At 40.4% G+C, this 18,213-nt stretch overlaps 1 pseudogene; it reads left to right on the top strand.

Moving 5' to 3' along the window:
• Positions 1-212: 212 nt before the first annotated feature.
• On the top strand, positions 213-541 carry LOC141414731 (large ribosomal subunit protein eL30 pseudogene; annotated as a pseudogene).
• The last annotated feature ends 17,672 nt before the right edge of the window (positions 542-18,213 follow it).

Genomic DNA, 18,213 nt, shown 5'->3' with positions numbered 1-18,213 from the left:
AGATATGTATCTGAAGATTGTGTCTCTGATGTTTCTTTTTCACATAAAATTTGTAATTACATACTATAAAAACACTTTCCTATTGTTCCATGGTCTATAATGCTTCATAAAAACATTTTTTAGTTTTGTGGGAACTCCTTTCTTGCTCCCCAGCCATCTTCATCTTGCCAGTTGTTGTTGGTTGGGGGCCATCTGGCATCTAAGGCGGCAAGATGGTGGCCACAAAGATGAAAAAGTCTCTGGAGTTAAGCACCTTTAGGCTCCAAATTGTTATGAAAAGTGGAAAGTATGGGCTGACTCTGAAGAGGATCAGACAGGGCAAAGTGAAATTGGTCATCCCTACCAACAACTGCCCAGCTTTGAGGACATCTGAAGTTGAAGACTATGCTATGTTGGCCAAAACTTGTGTACATCACTACAGTGGCAATAATACTGAATTGGGTGCAGCTTGCAAGAAATGCTACAGAGTAAGCACATTGTCATTGATCCAGGAGATTCTGATATCATTAGAAGCATGCCAAAACAGACTGGTGCAAAGTAAACCATGAAAATTTACCTTTAATCAAGCTTGCCAGGGTTTAGAAAGAGAGAAAAAGAGAGGGAGATACAGAAACAGAGAGAAAACAATTGTTATATAACCGTTAAAATTCAAAAGTACTAAGAAAAACAATTGTTTCTAGAACAGTAACCAGTTCTCACCAGTAGGTGGCACTAACAGATTGATGGCATTTTATTAGTATGTGTCGTCCCCAAATGTCTTTTTTTATTCATATGTGCATACAAGGCTTGCGTCATTTCTCCCCTCTGCCCCCACCCCCTCCCTTACCACCCACCCTGCCCCCTCCCTCTCCCACCACCCCCTTAATACCCGGCAGAAACTATTTTGCCCTTATCTCTAATTTTGTTGAAGAGAGTATAAGCAATAATAGGAAGGAACAAGGGGTTTTGCTGGTTGAGATAAGGATAGCTATACAGGGCATTGACTCACATTGATTTCCTGTGCGTGGGCGTTATCTTCTAGGTTAATTCTTTTTGATCTAACCTTTTCTCTAGTTCCTGGTCCCCTTTTCCTATTGGCCTCAGTTGCTTTAAGGTATCTGCTTTAGTTTCTCTGCATTAAGGGCAACAAATGCTAGCTAGTTTTTTAGGTGTCTTACCTATCCTCACCCCTCCCTTGTGTGCTCTCGCTTTTATCATGTGCTCATAGTCCAATCCCCTTGTTGTGTTTGCCCTTGATCTAATGTCCACATATGAGGGAAAACATATCATTTTTCGTCTTTTGTGCCAAGCTAACCTCACTCAGAATGATGTTCTCCAATTCCATCCATTTACCAGCGAATGATAACATTTCGTTCTTCTTCATAGTTACATAAAATTCCATTGTGTATAGACATCACATTTTCTTGATCCATTCGTCAGTAGTGGGGCATCTTGGCTGTTTCCATAACTTGGCTATTGTGACTAGTGCCGCAATAAACATGGATGTGCAGGTGCCTCTGGAGTAACAGTCTTTTGGGTATATCCCCAAGAGTGGTATTGCTGGATCAAATGGTAGATCAATGTCCAGCTTTTTAAGTAGCCTCCAAATTTTTTTCCAGAGTGGTTGTACTAGTCTACATTCCCACCAACAGTGTAAGAGGGTTCCTTTTTCCCCGCATCCTCGCCAACACCTGTTGTTGGTGGTGTTGCTGATGATGGCTATTCTAACAGGGGTGAGGTGGAATCTTAGTGTGGTTTTAATTTGCATTTCCTTTATTGCTAGAGATGGTGAGCATTTTTTCATGTGGTTTTTGACCATTTGAATTTCTTCTTTTGAGAAAGTTCCGTTTAGTTCACATGCCCATTTCTTTATTGGTTCATTAGTTTTGGGAGAATTTAGTTTTTTAAGTTCCCTGTATATTCTGGTTATCAGTCCTTTGTCTGATGTATAGTTGGCAAATATTTTCTCCCACTCTGTGGGTGTTCTCTTCAGTTTAGAGACCATTTCTTTTGATGAACAGAAGCTTTTTAGTTTTATGAGGTCCCATTTATCTATGCTATCTCTTAGTTGCTGTGCTGCTGGGGTTTCGTTGAGAAAGTTCTTACCTATACCTACTAACTCCAGAGTATTTCCTACTCTTTCCTATATCAACTTTAGAGTTTGTGGTCTGATATTAAGATCCTTGATCCGTTTTGGGTTAATATTGGTATAGGGTGATATACATGGGTCTAGTTTCAGTTTTTTGCAGACTGCTAACCAGTTTTCCCAGCAGTTTTTGTTGAAGAGGCTGCTATTTCTCCATCATATATTTTTAGCTCCTTTGTCAAAGACAAGTTGGTTATAGTTGTGTGGCTTCATATCTGGATCCTCTGTTCTGTTCCACTGGTCTTCATGTCTGTTTTTGTGCCAGTACCATACTGTTTTTATTGTTATTGCTTTGTAATATAGTTTGAAGTCGGGTATTGTGATACCTCCAGCATTGTTCTTTTGACTGAGTATTGCCTTGGCTATTCGTGGCCTTTTGTGTTTCCATATAAATTTAATGGTAGATTTTTCAATCTCTTTAATGAATGTCATTGGAATTTTGATGGGAATTGCATTAAACATGTAGATTACTTTTGGGACTATTGACATTTTTACTATGTTGATTCTACCAATCCATGAGCATGGGAGATCTCTCCACTTTCTATAGTCTTCCTCAGTCTCTTTCTTCAGAAGTGTATAGTTTTCCTTGTAGAGGTCTTTCACATCTTTTGTTAGGTTCACACCTAGGTATTTGATTTTTTTGAGGCTATTGTAAATAGAATTGTTTTCATACATTCTTTTTCCGTTTGTTCATTGTTAGTGTATAGAAATGCTAATGATTTTTCTATGTTGATTTTATATCCTGCTACCTTGCTATAGCTATTGATGGTGTCTAGGAGCTTCAATCTTTAAGGTATAGGATCATGTCGTCTGCAAATAGGGATATTTTGACAGTTTCTTTACCTATTTCTATTCCTTTTATTCCTTCTTCTTGCCTAATTGCTCTGGCTAGGAATTCCAGTACTATGTTGAATAGGAGTGGAGATAGTGGGCATCCTTGTCTGGTTCCTGATTTTAGAGGGAATGGTTTTAATTTTTCTCCGTTAAGTATAATGCTGGCTGTAGGTTTGTCATATATAGCTTTTATAATGTTGAGGAACTTTCCTTCTATTCCTAGTTTTCTTAGAGCTTTTATCATGAAATGATGTTGGATCTTATCAAAGGATTTTTTCTGCATCTATTGAGATGATAAAGTGGTTTTTGTCTTTGCTGCTGTTAATGTGGTTTATTACGTTTATTGATTTTCATATGTTGAATACCCCTGCATTCCTGGGATGAAGCCTACTTGGTCGTGGTGAATAATCTTTTTGATGTGTTGTTGAATTCAGTTTGCCATTATTTTGTTGAGGATTTTTGCATCAATGTTCATTAAGGAGATTGGCCTATAGTTCTCCTTTTTTGGAGGTGTCTTTGCCTGGTTTTGGGATAAGTGTAATACTGGTTTCATAAAATGTGTTTGGCAGTTTTCCTTCCCTTTCTATTTCATGGAACAGTTTAAGGAGGGTTGGTATCAGTTCTTCTTTAAAGGTCTGATAGAATTCAGCAGAGAATCCATCAGGTCCTGGACTTTTCTTTTTGGGGAGACTCTTGATTGCTGCTTCAATTTCATTTTGTGTTATAGGTCTATTCAGGTGATTAATTTCCTCTTGGTTCAGTTTTGGATGATCATATGTATCTAGAAATCTGTCCATTTCTTTTAGATTTTCAAATTTATTTGAATATAGGTTCTCAAAGTAGTCTCTGATGATTTCCTGGACTTCCATGGTGTTTGTTGTTTTCTCCCCTTTTGCATTCCTGATTCTACTAATTTGCGTTTTTTTCTCTCCTCATTTTAGTCAGGTTTGCCAGGGGTCTATGGATCTTGTTTATTTTTTCAAAGAACCAACTTTTTGTTTCATTCTTTGTATGGGTTTTTTGGTTTCTATTTTTTTTATTTCAGCTCTTATTTTTGTTATTTCTCTCCTTCTATTTGTTTTGGGATTTGCTTGTTCTTGTTTTTCTAGGAGTTTGAGATGTATCATTAGGTCATTGATCTGGGATTTTCAGTCTTTTTAATATATGCACTCATGGCTATAAACTTTCCTCTCAGGACTGCCTTAGCTGTGTCCCATAGGTTCCGGTAGGTTGTGTTTTCATTTTCATTGACTTCCAGGAACTTTTTAATTTCCTCTTTTATTTCATTGATGATCCAGTTTTCATTAAGTAATGAGTTAATTAGTTTCCAGCTGTTTGCATGTTTTTTGTCTTTACTTTTGTTGTTGAGTTCTACTTTTACTGCATTGTGATCAGATAGTATGCACAGTATAATTTCTGTTTTCTTATATTTGCTGAGACTTGCTTTGTGCCCTAGGATATGATCTATTTTGGAGAAGGTTTCATGGGCTGCTGAGAAGAATGTATATTGTGTAGAAGTTGGATGAAATGTTCTGCAGACATCAACTATGTCCATTTGATCTATTGCATATTTTAGATCTTGGATTTCTTTATTGAGTTTTTTGTTTGGATGACCTATCTATTGATGATAATGGGGTGTTAAAGTCTCCCACAACCACTGTGTTGGCGTTTATATATGCTTTTAGGTCTTTCAGGGTATGTTTGATGAAATTGGGTGCGTTGACATTGGGTGCATACAGGTTGATGATTATTATTTCCTTTTGGTCTATTTCCCCTTTTATTAGTATGGAATGTCCTTCTTTATCTCGTTTGATCAATGTAGGTTTGAAGTCTACTTTGTCAGAGATAAGTATTGCTACTCCTGCCTGTTTTCGGGGGCCATTGGCTTGGTAAATCTTCTTCCAGCCTTTCATCCTTAGCCTATGCTTATTTCTTTTGGTGAGATGGGTCTCCTGTAAGCAACAAATTGTTGGATCTTCCTTTTTAATCCATTTCATCAAGTGGTGCCTTTTGATGGGTGAATTAAGTCTGTTAACATTACGCGTTAGTACTGCGAGGTGTGTGGTGATTCCTGTCATTTAGTTGTCTTAGTTGTTTGAAGGTTTGATTGTGTGTACCTAGGTTGAGGTTACTCTCTACTGTCTTGCTTTTTGTTTTCCTGTGGTTTGGTACTGCCTGTCTTTTCATGGTTAAGTTGGGTGTCACTTTCTGTGTGCAGAATCCCTTGAAGAATCCTTTGTAGTGGTAGCTTTGTGGTCACATATTGTTTTAGTTTCTGCTTATCATGGAAGACTTTTATTGCTCCATCTATTTTGAATGATAGTTTTGCTGGGTAGAGTATCCTGGGGTTGAAGTTATTTTCATTCAGCGCCCGGAAGATCTCACCCCACGCTCTTCTTGCTTTTAATGTTTCTGTTGAGAAGTCTGCTGTGATTTTGATGGGTTTATCTTTGTATGTTACTTGTTTTTTCTCTCTTACAGCCTTCAATATTCTTTCCTTAGTTTCTGAACTTATTGTTTTAATGATGATATGTCGTGGGGTAGTTCTATTTTGATCTGGTCTGTTTGGTGTCCTGGAGGCCTCTTGCATCTGTATGGAATATCTTTCTCTAGATTTGGGAAATTTTACGTTATTATTTTGTTAAATATATTACACGTACCCTTCGCTTGCACCTGTTCTCCTTCTTCGATGCCCATGATTCTCAAGTTTGGTTTTTTGATGGAGTCGGTGAGTTCTTGCATTTTCTTTTCACAGGTCTTTAGTTGTTTAATTAATAGTTCTTCAGTTTTTCCTGTATTTACCATTTCATCTTCAAGTTCTGAGATTCTGTCTTCTGTTTGTTCTATTCTGCTGGATTGGCCTTCCATTTTGTTTTGCAGTTCTGTTTCATTTTTTTTTTTCTGAGGTTTTCCATATCCTGGCTGGTTTCCTCTTTAATGTTGTCTATTTTTGTCCTGAGTTCATTTATCTGTTCATTCATTGTGTTCTCTCTTTCACTTTGGTGTTTATACAGTGCTTCTATGATTCCTTTATTTTTCTTTTGCTTTTTCAAATTCTCCATTTTTGTTTTCTTGGAATTTCTTGAGTGTCTCCTGTACATTTTGGTTGACCCTATCCAGTATCATCTCTATAAAATTCTCATTGAGTACCTGTAGTATGTCTTCTTTTAAATTATTCTTGTGGGCTTCATTGAGTCCTTTGGCATAGTTTATCTTCGTTTTGTTGGAGTCTGGATCTGAGTACCTGTTTTCTTCATTCCCCTCTGGTTCCTGTACTAATTTTTTGCTGTGGGGGAAACTGGTTTCCCTGTTTTTTCTGTCTTCCCATATTGTCTTTGGTGTTGTTACTGTCCCTGTACTGTGTGCAATTAAGTATTGTCTAGCTTGTAATAATAACAATGGTAATATTTAGAATGGAAGGCTGAGCTGAGATGGAAAGCAAGAAGTTAAAGAAATGGGAAAAACAAATACACAGACTGGAAGGAGAAAACAGAACAAGGTATCAGACAAGAAAGTTTCAAAGGTATAAACAGGGAGCGTTAGTGTACTAATTGACAGTAAGCTGAACAGACATTAGAGAGACAGAGAGAGGATTGAAAATCAAAAATAAAAAAAATAAAGATAAGAATAAAAATAAAAAATAAGTAAATGAAAGAAAAATCTATATATAAAAATGTATTAAAATAAAATGAAAAAATAGAAAATTTTAAAAAACCCAAAAAACCCAAAATCCAAAAAACCTCCAAGTTCAAATGCAATGAAGTTTCAGTCTTAATAATTTGGGTGTCCGTCTCAGTCTCCAATCCTGGAGATGGTGCTTCAGATGTTGTTCTGTACTTGTCTCATCAAAGGGGACGCATAAAGTAAAACAAAACTACACACACACGCACAAAAAAAACCCACCAAGTGTCCCAAGTTCAAATGCAATACAGTTTCAGTAGGTTTTTCAGCTTGCAGGTGTAATTCGGTTGTTCTCTCATCAAAGGTAGGGAGACAAAGAAAAAAAAAGAGTCTGGAGACAGTTCTGAGAATGGTATCTGCAGCTGTGGCTTGCCTGCCCGCTGCTGTCAGCCTGCTGTTGCTGGAGGCGTTATTTATGCAGATCTCAGGGGTGAGCTTAGCACTCACCTGGCCCTGCAGGCTTTGTTTGCTCAGATTTCTCCTGTGTGTGAGCCTCTGCTACAAGCTTTCCCCTTTCCAAGCTCATTGGGAAAAGTGACACTGCACCCGTTGTCAGGCCTGTGTGTTTATTTACAGTTCATGTGGGAGGTGGGTATTCCCCCCTCTCCTGTGCAGTTTTCCTCCCACCGCCACTTTCACAAGCTTTCCTGCTCTTGATTACTGGGCAGTGCTGCTGCTCCTGCCAGCCGCCATGTTTGTTTACAGTTCATGTGGGAAGTGGGTCTTCCCTCCTCTCCTGTGGAGTTTTCCTCCCTCTGCCACTCTCACAAGCTTTCCCACTCCTGGTTGCTGGGCGTGAGCCCCCGCTCCTGCCAGAGGCTCTCCAGCCAGGCCGGCTTGTTTATTTACAGTCCCGGGAAGAGTTCCCTTCCCCCAATCTTCGGCGGTCAGTGAGCCCCACCCTCTTTCCCACGTGTCTTTATTGCTCTTATTGCTTATTACTCACTTTCTCTTTTTTTTCCCCAGGTGGAGGTCAGTCTGTCCAGGGGGCTATGCTGCTCTGGCCCAGGCTTGTCTGTGGGAGTACTACAGTACAGCGAAGCTCACCTGGTCCGTGTCTTCCTAAGCCATCTGGGCGCCTGTGACTGGTGGCCCGGGGACCCTCCTGGTTTCTCTGTTTAACGTGAAGTGGAGATTCTCTGTGCTGGCTGGAGGTGTGGAGGGGTCAAAGTTATGCCTCTTCTCAGTGATTATGCGTGCAAAGTGTGTCTCCAGCATCTCTCCAAGATTTCACTATAGGAGGCTTGCTTTCTGCTTCCTCCCTCTAGCCGCCATCTTGGAATCCTCCTAGATTTTTTTCTATTCTGTAAAAACTTCATTTCTGAGAAAGATTAGGACTAAACACTCACTTAGAAGCATCATGTGGTATCTTCTCCATTCAAGGCACTGCCTGGATAAGATCTACAAAAATAATTCCTGCTTTGAGTGTAAAGAGACAGACAGTGAAGAGCTGGTACAGTATAAGGCAGAAGGGGTGAAGTCCTGAAGTGTGCAGACTAAGTGTGCTCTATAGATAACTTGTTTTTTAATCCTTACTGAAATAATGATTTGAGTGGAAGTAGTTTATTTGGGAAGTGTAGTACATCCCAGTAGGGTAGTGTTATGGGTGAATCATGTCCCCTCCCCCACAAAAAAAAATCATATGTTGAAGTCTAAATCTCCTGTACCTCAAATGTGACTTATTTGAAAAAGAGATATTAAGGAAAGGTGAGATTGTGAGGGTGGGTCCTAACCCACAGGACTGGCATCCTTATAAGAAGAGGAGATTAGGAGACAGAGGGAGGACCTTGTATAGACAGAAGGAGAGCTGGCCAAGAATTGAGGCCATCAGAATAAACTAATCCTGTTAACAACTTGATCATGAATTTCTGGCCTCTAGAACTATGAGGGAATACATTTCTGTTGCTAAGTGTCTACACTCCTGGCACTTTGTTCTGGAAATCCCAGCACACTAGTTCAGGCAGTAAGCAGATGTGATAGGGAATATGGGGTCATTTTCAAGTCAGGTATCACTGTGGTCAAATGAAGCTAAATCCCACAGAGAAACAGGGAATGTGTGGGGCAGTGCCTCAGAGTTACCTCACATAGGGATGAGGGAGCTGGGATATTTATGTACAGACCATCCCCAATTTATGATGGTTGGACTTAGGATTTTTCAACTTTATGATAGTGCCGAAGCAATATGAATTCAGTGTAAGCCATTCTTGGAAGTTTGGATTTTGGTCTTTTCCCAGGCTCATGATGTGTGATATAGTGCTCTGCTGATGCTGGACGTCTTGAAGTCAGCTACATGAACATGAGAGGAAACGACTGATACTCATCAGTGCACTATGCTGCTATGCTAGGATGTTCTATTGGGTTGGTGCATTAAATGCATTTTTTTAAACAGAGTCTTGTTGTGTATTTCCAGCTGACTTGTCATTCACTATATAGTGAGAGATGGCCTGAAACTTGTGATCCTTATGCTTTTACCTCCTGAGCATTGAGATTACAGGCATCTGCCACCACACCTGGCCCATTACATGAATTTCAACTTGGGATATTTTCAGTTTACCATGGGTTCACCGGAACATAACCCCATCAAAATTTTGGAGTAGGTGGGTGAGAGTGGCTCATACCTGAAATCCTACCTCCTTGAGAGACTGAGATCAATAAAATCAAGTTTTGAGGCTGGCCTGGGCAAATAGTTCAAGAGACTCCCGTGTCCAAATAACTAGAGTAAAATGGACTGCAGGTGTGGATCAAGTAATAGAGTGCCTGATTTGCAAGCATGAAGCCCTGAGTTCCAACCCCATCCCACACACAAAACTGTCAAGGAGCAAGTGTACTCACATCCACTAGTCCTTGGTAGAGGGCTATCCCTTAGAGGGCAGTTTCAGCTCACTATGAGCAGGGCAGAGTGGCTTTTCCAAACTTTGAGGAAAGCCCTCAAGAAAAAAGATGCAGATCACAACAGCTGGAAGTCAGCTCAGGTACACAGGAAGGAAGGGCAAAACGGACACTGGCAGAGACCCTGCAAATATTTACAGATGAGCTTATATGGTGTCTGGGATTTATTTCAAAGCAATACAAAAGGGAAAGAAGTGAGTGGAAGCATAGGTCAAACAAGATAAACTCAGACTTGATCTTTTTTCTTTTTGGTGGTGGTGGTACTGGGGCTTCAGCTGAGGTCCTCATCTTGTTAGGCAGGCACTACCACTTGAGCCACTCCACCAGCCTCTGAGTTGATTATTTTTTAACACCTGAAGATGGATACATGGACAGTCATACAACTCTGTAAGTTTGAAATTTTCAATAAAATATGCATGCATTAGAGACTTTTGCTAGATGTAGTTGGGACCAAGTTTATCCTCCCACCTAAAACAATAATAAACCAGACCAAATATATGAAACAATAATTTTCAGGACACTGAACTTCAGGTAATGAAAGAGTTATCCCTGAGAGAAGGAAAGAAATATTTTGAGCCTTATGATTGCCCCAACTTACTGACTTGAGAGAAATTTTAGGCCACAGAGAGAAAGAACCTAGATAGACCTGGAAGATTCTGAGAAGACAGAGCTAAGAGTTCACTGTGAATTAGGCAGGTAGAGTTTGCAGGACAGAATATTGAATGGATGGCACAGAGCAGAGATGTTCCTGAGATCTGCAGAAGTTTCCCTGTAAACCATCAGCAGAGAATTTAGCCATGGCATGTGAAGAAACCACAGTCGCCCCATATCCCTCCCTCAGGATTCATGGGGAGATTTATTCCAGGAACCCCATGGGAGACCAAAACCTGTGGATGCTCCAGTCCTTTATAATAACCTACACATATCCTTCTATGTACTTCAAGTCTCCAGATTACTTATAATACCTAGTACAATATCAATGCTATGTAAGTTATTGTTATATTATATTGTTTCAAGAATAATTAAGGACAAATGTCTGCATATGTTCAGTACATATACAATTTTTTTTCTGAATGTTTCCATCTACAGTTGAATCCATGGACTTGGGACCCACAGATACAAAGGGTTGGCTATACATAAGGCTGACAAAAGAGTCAGCAAAAAGAAAAGAACTGTACACAAAAGGCTAGGAAAAGTGCCTATTCTCACCAGCTAACCTAGAAAGCTTCCTAATTCACAGAACATTGACTAGAATACTCAAAAAGGTCTTGCCACAATAGTGGAGAATAATTATCTTTAGAATAAATAGGGCTTGAATTTCTACTAACAAATCATTAAAGCAAAACCCAAGATTCCAAATAACTATGTCCTAGAACATAGCCCTACAATAATCTATTGCATCCAACAAGGTAAAAATCACAATGTCTTGCATCAAATCAGAGATTAGGAGACATATAGTGAACGAGGACACTGTGAAACATCAATAGGAGAAAATCGATCACTTGAAACCAACCAGAACCTGGCACATATGTTATAGAATGAGTGGAAAAGGGCATTTAAAAGTATAACTGTATTCCATATGTTCAAAAAGGTAAGCATAGATATGGAAAATAGAAAAAGATAAAACCCAACTTGGGCTGGAGTGATTCAAGTGGTAGAGCTCCTGTCTAGCAAGTGTGACACTCTGAGTTCAAACCCCAGTACCACCAACACCATTTTTCTGAGGATGAAAAATACAATGCCTGAGATAAACATACTGGATGGGGTCAATGAAAGTTTGGCTATCACACAAGAAAAGATTAGTGAACTTGACAATATAAGAATAGGGACAGCTGGGCGCTGGTGGCTGATGCCTGTAATCCTAGCTACTTGAGAGGCTACTATCGGGAGTCTTGGGTCTGGGAACCTAAGGGACAGATGAGTGAGTCAGTATCCCATCCCCCATGGAGAGCACTATGAGCCCTGCACCCTGAGGAGATACATAGTCTCATGAATCTGTCACGGGGCTGATAGACAAAATGCTCTCAAGGTTGTTCCCCCCAATGAGGGGCAAACAGACCGCTCATCAAAGAGAGCCCATGTGTGTGAATCCATGACCCATGGAAAGAACCCACCTAACCCTTAACCTAACTCAGAGTTAAAGTGTCCATAAAAAGCCCCAGGCTTCACCTCAGCAGGAAGCCACTGGTTTCCAGGCTCTACTGCACTGCTCCAGCTGCAGCCTTTTCTTTTTGTAATAAATCTATCTGTGTGTGTACTATCTGTATCTTGTAGGCTTATTCCTAAGCCCAGCAAAGACAAGAGCCCCTGGAGCAGCCCCCCTGTACACCACAACAGGAGGATACCAGTTTGAGACCAGCCTGGGCAAATAATTCACGAGCTCCCCCCATCTCTAAAGTAACTATAGCAACCAGAGCAAAATGGACTAGAGTGTGGTTCAGGTAGATCTAAATCCAGAGATCCAAGATCAATGAAAGCCAAATGAAAGAAAGATAGACAAAACAACATCAAAGCACATAATAAGCACAAATTGCTCAAATCAGTAAAAAGAGAAATTCTTAGCAGAAAAACAGATGTTAGGTACAAAGGGAAAAAGAAGATAAGATGACATTAATTTCTTCTCAGAAACAATGTAAACTAGAAGACAGCAGGGGAACATCTTTAAAGCACCTACAGAAAATAGTCTTCCAATCTAGAATCCTACATCCAACAAAAATACCTTTCTAAAACAAAGGAAACCGCGATGTCAGCAAAATGATGGACAAGGAAGCTCTTGGGTCTTGTTCTCCCACAGAACATCGAAAGAACAAGCAGGAACTGTCTGAAGCCACTTGTTTGGTACTCTGGAGACAGTCAAAAGTTCTCACAAATCAAACAAATCCTTGATCAAGGAAAAAGTCTTTTCAAAGTGGCTGAAAGTTTGTAGTGATTTCATTCTCCCCTATCCCACTGCAGAGGCAGTGTTGATCTTTGAACTGTAGAAGTGGGGTTCCCAGTTCTTCCCCTCAAGCCTGAGGCAATCAGAAAAGATCTTATTTACAAGTCATTGTGTTCATCTGTTCTAGCATGTGTGTGTGTGGTGGTGGTGGGGCATCTGAAGGACTGATGGTGACCCTCCCCATTTTCCAAAACTCAGACCTGGACATGAAGTATAGAGAACACTTGTTCGTAAGAAGTGCAAAGTGACTATAGACCCAGAGGTGTCTGGGTTGGAGACACATATAAACTACCAGGAGCCTGAAGGAGAAACTGTGGAGATTGTTTGAAAAATTAGGACATGCAAAAGCAGCAGCATATAGGGGGAGTTTGGAAAGTCACATTTCTGGGCAAAACACATGCTCCGAAAAGACTTGAGAAGACATTGTGCTGTCTGTGCAGACTGACTCTAGCCTCAGAGCAAGCCCAGCTGTGTTGAATGAGTGTTCCCAGAGTAGAACCAGTCTGTAAAGACCTGGAGAGGTGGTTGGGTTTTTGTTGCTGTTGTTTTGTGGTACTATGGATTGAACTCATAGCCTTGTACTTGTTCGGCAAGAATGGTACATGGTTGAGTTTTATTTTTACTTTTCTTTCTTGTGGCAGTACAGGGGTTTGAACTCAGGGCCTTACACTTCCTAGGTAAGCGCCTAGGTAGGCGCTCTACTACTTGAGTCACTCTGCCAGTCCTTTTATCTTATGTTGAATTATTTCAAGATGGGATCTCATGAATTATTTGCCTAAATTGGCCTTGAACTGCAATCCTGATGTCTGCCTCTCAAGGAGTTAGGATTACAGGGGTGAGCCACAGGTGCCTGGTTTATTATTTTTACATTTTTTTGCTTCTATCTTTTTGACATTGTTTATTTTGTGTTTAGCACTTTTGTTTCATCTCCTGGCATTCAAGGAAAGTACCATCAAAACATATATATCTAGTTTTGTGAAAGTTTTTGGCATGAATGAATGTTGGTTTCTACAATTTGTCTTCTGTGTTTTTTCCCTTTATGCTGTTAGTATGGTGTGATTTGTTTTTTTTAACAGTCTAATTGAGATACAATTCTCATACAATATAATTCACCTTTTTAAAAAATTGTGGTAGCATAAAGCTCACCATTTAGCCACTTTTAAGTGTATCACTATGTAGTATTAAGTACATTTCCCCAACTGGCTGAAACTCTACCCATTAAACACTAACTCCCATTTCTCCTACCCCTGGCACTCACCACTCTACTTTTGTCTGTATGTCTGACTACTCTAGGAACCTCAAATACTGAAATTATACAATATTTACCCTGTTGTGATAGGCTTCTTTCACTTAGCAAAATATCTTCAAGGTTCACCCGTGTTGTAGCACGTATCATAATTTCCTTCCTTTCTAAGACTGAATAACATTCCAGTGTACGTATATACAAGAGACCCTGGGTATCCACAAGTATATGGTCCAAGGAGACCACTGTTAAGGAAAAACCAACATATGCTCAGAATGCATAGAGTTCAGTGCTATGCTGCAGATGCTGAATTCAATTTTCCTGTTATACTGCCCAACTTCCGCTAAAGATATGCCACCTTTCAATGACTCTAAAATTTTCACTGTATCACTTATATTTAAGCATATTATCTTTTACCTTGCTTTTGGGGCACCATCATCTTTTGGGGAGGCAGATTTCCGCAAAAAGGGCAGGGAAACACTCAGCAGATCCCACAACAACTGATTTAACTACAACTGATGATACTGTGGTACTGACCGAGAGCTTCTCCACATCCAGTGAGCTGTTCGGAATGTGTGCGAGAAGTTAAAAATTTTGTTTTGACATTTCTTTTGATTTTTTAAAATTTATTAATTTATTTTTGACCATGCTTAGTCAAAGCTGTGTAATAAGTCTGCAAAAGCGGAGGGCTTACTGTCTCACATTTTGTTTATCCATTCATCTGTTGATAGACAGTTGCCTTCTTTTTACCTTTTGGCTACTATGAACATTTGTGTGCAAGTTTTTGTTTGAATCTGGTTTCAGTTCTCTTGGCAATATGTCGAGAAGTGGAATTGCTGAGTCATAGGGTAGGGCTATATTTAACTATTCTTGTTTTGTTTTTGAGACAGGGTCTTGCTTTGTAGCCCATGCTGGCCTCGAACTCTCAATCCTCCTGCCTCCATCTCCCAGGTGTTGGGATTACAGCCATGTTCAACCATGTCCCACTATGTTTAACTTCTTAAGAACCTGCCATACTCTTTTCCAAACATACCATTTTACAATTCCACTATGATTATATTAGTCTGTTATGGCTACCGTAACAAAATACCATACATTAGGTAGCTTAAACCATAGAAATTTGTTTTCTCACAGTTCTGGAGACTAGAAGTCCAAGATCAAGATGCCAGTAAGGTTGGTGTCTGGCGAGGGCTCTGCCTTTGGGTTGTAGATGGTCACTTTTTACTGTGTGCTCTTTGTTGTGCATGTGAAGGAGAGGAAAGGTGAGCTCTCTGGTGTTTCTTTTCATAAGGACATTATTTCTATAGGCTCGGAGGCCCAATCTATGAACTCATTTAACCTTAAGTACTTTCTTAAAGTGCCCCATCTAATAGAAACACAACTGGAGACCAGGGCTTCAATATGTAACTTTTGGGGAGATACATTTAGTTTGTAACGAAGGATGTTTCCCATTACTCCGTATCTTTGCCAACACTTGGCACCTGACTTTGAGATTACGTCCATTCTAGTGATTATGATGTAGTATCTCATTGTGGTATTGGTTTGAATTTCTCTAGTGATTAATGACACTGGGCATCCTTTCATGTGCTGATTCATCATTTTATACCTTCTTTGGAGAAATGTCTATTTAAGGCCTTTGCTCAGTATAAAATCAGGCTATTTGTCTTTTTTTTTTTTGCAGTACTGGAGCTTGAACTCAGTGCCTACACTTTGAGCCACTCCACCAGCCATTTTCTGTGAAGGGTTTTTTGAGATAGGATCTTGTGAACTATTTTGCCTGGGCTGCCTTTGAACTGAGATCTTCCTGATCTCTGCCTCCTGAGTAGCTAGGATTACAGGCGTGAGCCATCAATGCCCAGCTATTTGTCCTTTTATTGCTGAGTTGTAAGAGGCTTTTGGTATTGTTGTTGTTACAGGATCTTGCTATGTAGTCCAGGCTGGCCTACAACTTTTGATCCTCCTGCCTCAGTCTCCTGAGTGCTGGGATTGCCACTGGGTGGAGAGGGTCCCCAAAGGGAGGGGATTTCAACTCTTGCTCCCCACATATTCTTGTTTCTGATTGCAGGAATAAGTTTAGGCTGAAACATAAGACAAGGTAAGAGTTTTATTCAGCAAGCAAAGCAGAAGGCAAAGGTGCGCTTTCTAGTTGATACTGGTGTGAAGCAGAACACACTGGGCCTTCTCCCATAAAGGGTATTTATGCTGGAAAAAGCAGGGGATTCTGTTAAACATTTCCTAGGATAAATGCTCTTTTGTTCTGGGCATCTGATATGTTTCAATCTTTCTTGTTGCTACAGTACTTTGACATTATCAGTACCATTTTTTGGGTCAGTTTTATTAAATCTGGGTTGTTGTGACATAGATGTCTAATTTTTTTCTTTGTAAGCATTTTTGTGATCAAAGGAGTCATTTTATCAAAGGTTCCTTTCAAGATAAGTGTTTTTACAACATGCTTGTCTGGTTCTTAGGGCACAGTAGTTATCTGGGCAAGGTCAGAGAGGAGTTGTTTTACCAAGATTCAGCTCAATGAGGGAATTTGAAACCAACAAAAGCAGAAAAAAATGCCTGTGTGCTTTTGTTCAAGATAGGTATTAATACAGTGTTTACTTCTGAATTCCTGGCTCCTGATTCCCTTGCTTTGCTTTCCCTAATCTCTCCTGCCCCACCATACCTGGCAAGGGATATACTTTTTTTTTTGCAGGGATATACTTTTTTTTTGCGGGGGTGGGGGGGGTGGGGGGGTGGTTTAGGGGTTTGAACTCAGGGTCTATACCTTGAGCCACTCCACCAGCCCTTTTGTGTGATGGGTGTCACAAACCTCCTACTTTCATGTTCTTAAAGTAGGAAGGGTTTCTCCATACATCTCTCAAGTTTCTCTTTAAAATATCTGTGCATGGAATCCCACTTTCGTTCCAGATACCGCACATGAAAATACTCTAAATTAGTGGTCTGTGGGTCACAACTTCTAGAAATAGTCATCACACTTAAATATCAATAAACTAAGTAATTAGATATGCTTTTGAAAGTTAAGTAGAATGGTACTTTTGCTGCTGTTCTTACTAAAAAGAGAAGATAAAATGTAAACATAGGAACATTGCACATTACTGAAATATTCGTTAAAGACAACAAAACTTCCTGTTTTCCTATTTATCACCCAAAGTAATAAACGTCCTTAGAGAAGTTAAGTTGCTGTTGTGGCTGGTTTATTTCAGGGTCAGTTATTTTTCCACTGACCAGGCAGAAGTTCCAACTTGCTCCTGCCGTAGACTGGAAGAAGTTATAACTGGTCTTGACGTTCCTCAATCAGCCTGATCTAGAGATCAGAGGGAGCGGTTTGGTCCATTTCCTGAGTGGGAAGCTTTTGCTTGGTCTGGTGGGTATGAAGGCAGACGGGAAGCTCCTCTTGCTGAGCGGCACGCAGTTGTCCCCACATCCGAGAGACACAGCCGCCGCGGCGCGCCCATTTGTGGGGGAGGGGCACCGAGGCTCGCCCTGCAGTAACTAACCAGGATAAGATCCTGGGAGAGGAAGGGCGTTGCCTGCTCCCGAATCCAAAATCTGTTGGCGGGAAAGGATCATTGTCCTTCACTCTGAGCGCATCACTGGCTAAGGTGAACATTTCTTTTATTTTTATTTTTTTGTGTGCTGGCAATTAAACCCAAGGCCTCACACATGCTAGGCATGCACTCTATACTGAGCTACACTCTCAGCCCTCTTTATTTTTTATTTTATTTTTTTCATTTTTCTTTTATTATTCATATGTGCATACAAGGCTTGGTTCATTTCTCCCCCCTGCCCCCACCCCCTCCCTTACCACCCACTCCACCCCCTCCCTCTCCCCCCACCCCCTCAATACCCGGCAGAAACTATTTTGCCCTTATCTCTAATTTTGTTGTAGAGAGAGTATAAGCAATAATAGGAAGGAACAAGGGTTTTTGCTGGTTGAGATAAGGATAGCTATACAGGTCAGCCCTCTTTAAATTGCAATTTTGAGTGAGTTTGTGTCATTCTGGAAGGAGCTGATAACACAATCAGGAAAAGTCTTTCTGATACTGTTATGGGAAACTCCAACAGACACACAGGACTCTGAGGCAAGGAAGAAACGCTTTATTGTGCTAGCACAGACTCAGCAGACTGTGTCCAAAGGCTGAGCCCCTAGAATAAAGGGAGTCTCACCTTACATACCCTTGCAGGCAGGTTACAGATGCACTAAAATTAAAAAAACACACCAAACTAGGTTTAATCCATACATGGGTATATGCAATTCTATAGGGTACTTCACCCTAGTGCTAAGTCCCCCGGTGCTATTCTTCTGTCTGTTTCTCTTCTGGTCCTCCTCCCTGCTACAATAGGACAAATGTTGGTGGGTTGGCACTGCAGAAGGACAGATGCCTCAAGCGAGGAAGAGCCTCTAGCAAGCGTGAAGGTCTTTTAAATACTGTGCCCAGCCCCCTTCCTGCACAGGCTACTTCAGGAGAGGGTGCTGGGGTCTGAAGGATACAA

Source organism: Castor canadensis, chromosome 12 (assembly GCF_047511655.1).
Source record: "Castor canadensis chromosome 12, mCasCan1.hap1v2, whole genome shotgun sequence".
Lineage (NCBI taxonomy): Eukaryota > Metazoa > Chordata > Mammalia > Rodentia > Castoridae > Castor > Castor canadensis.
Note: the sequence above shows the minus strand (reverse complement) of the source record. Positions and strands in the feature narration are given on the sequence as shown.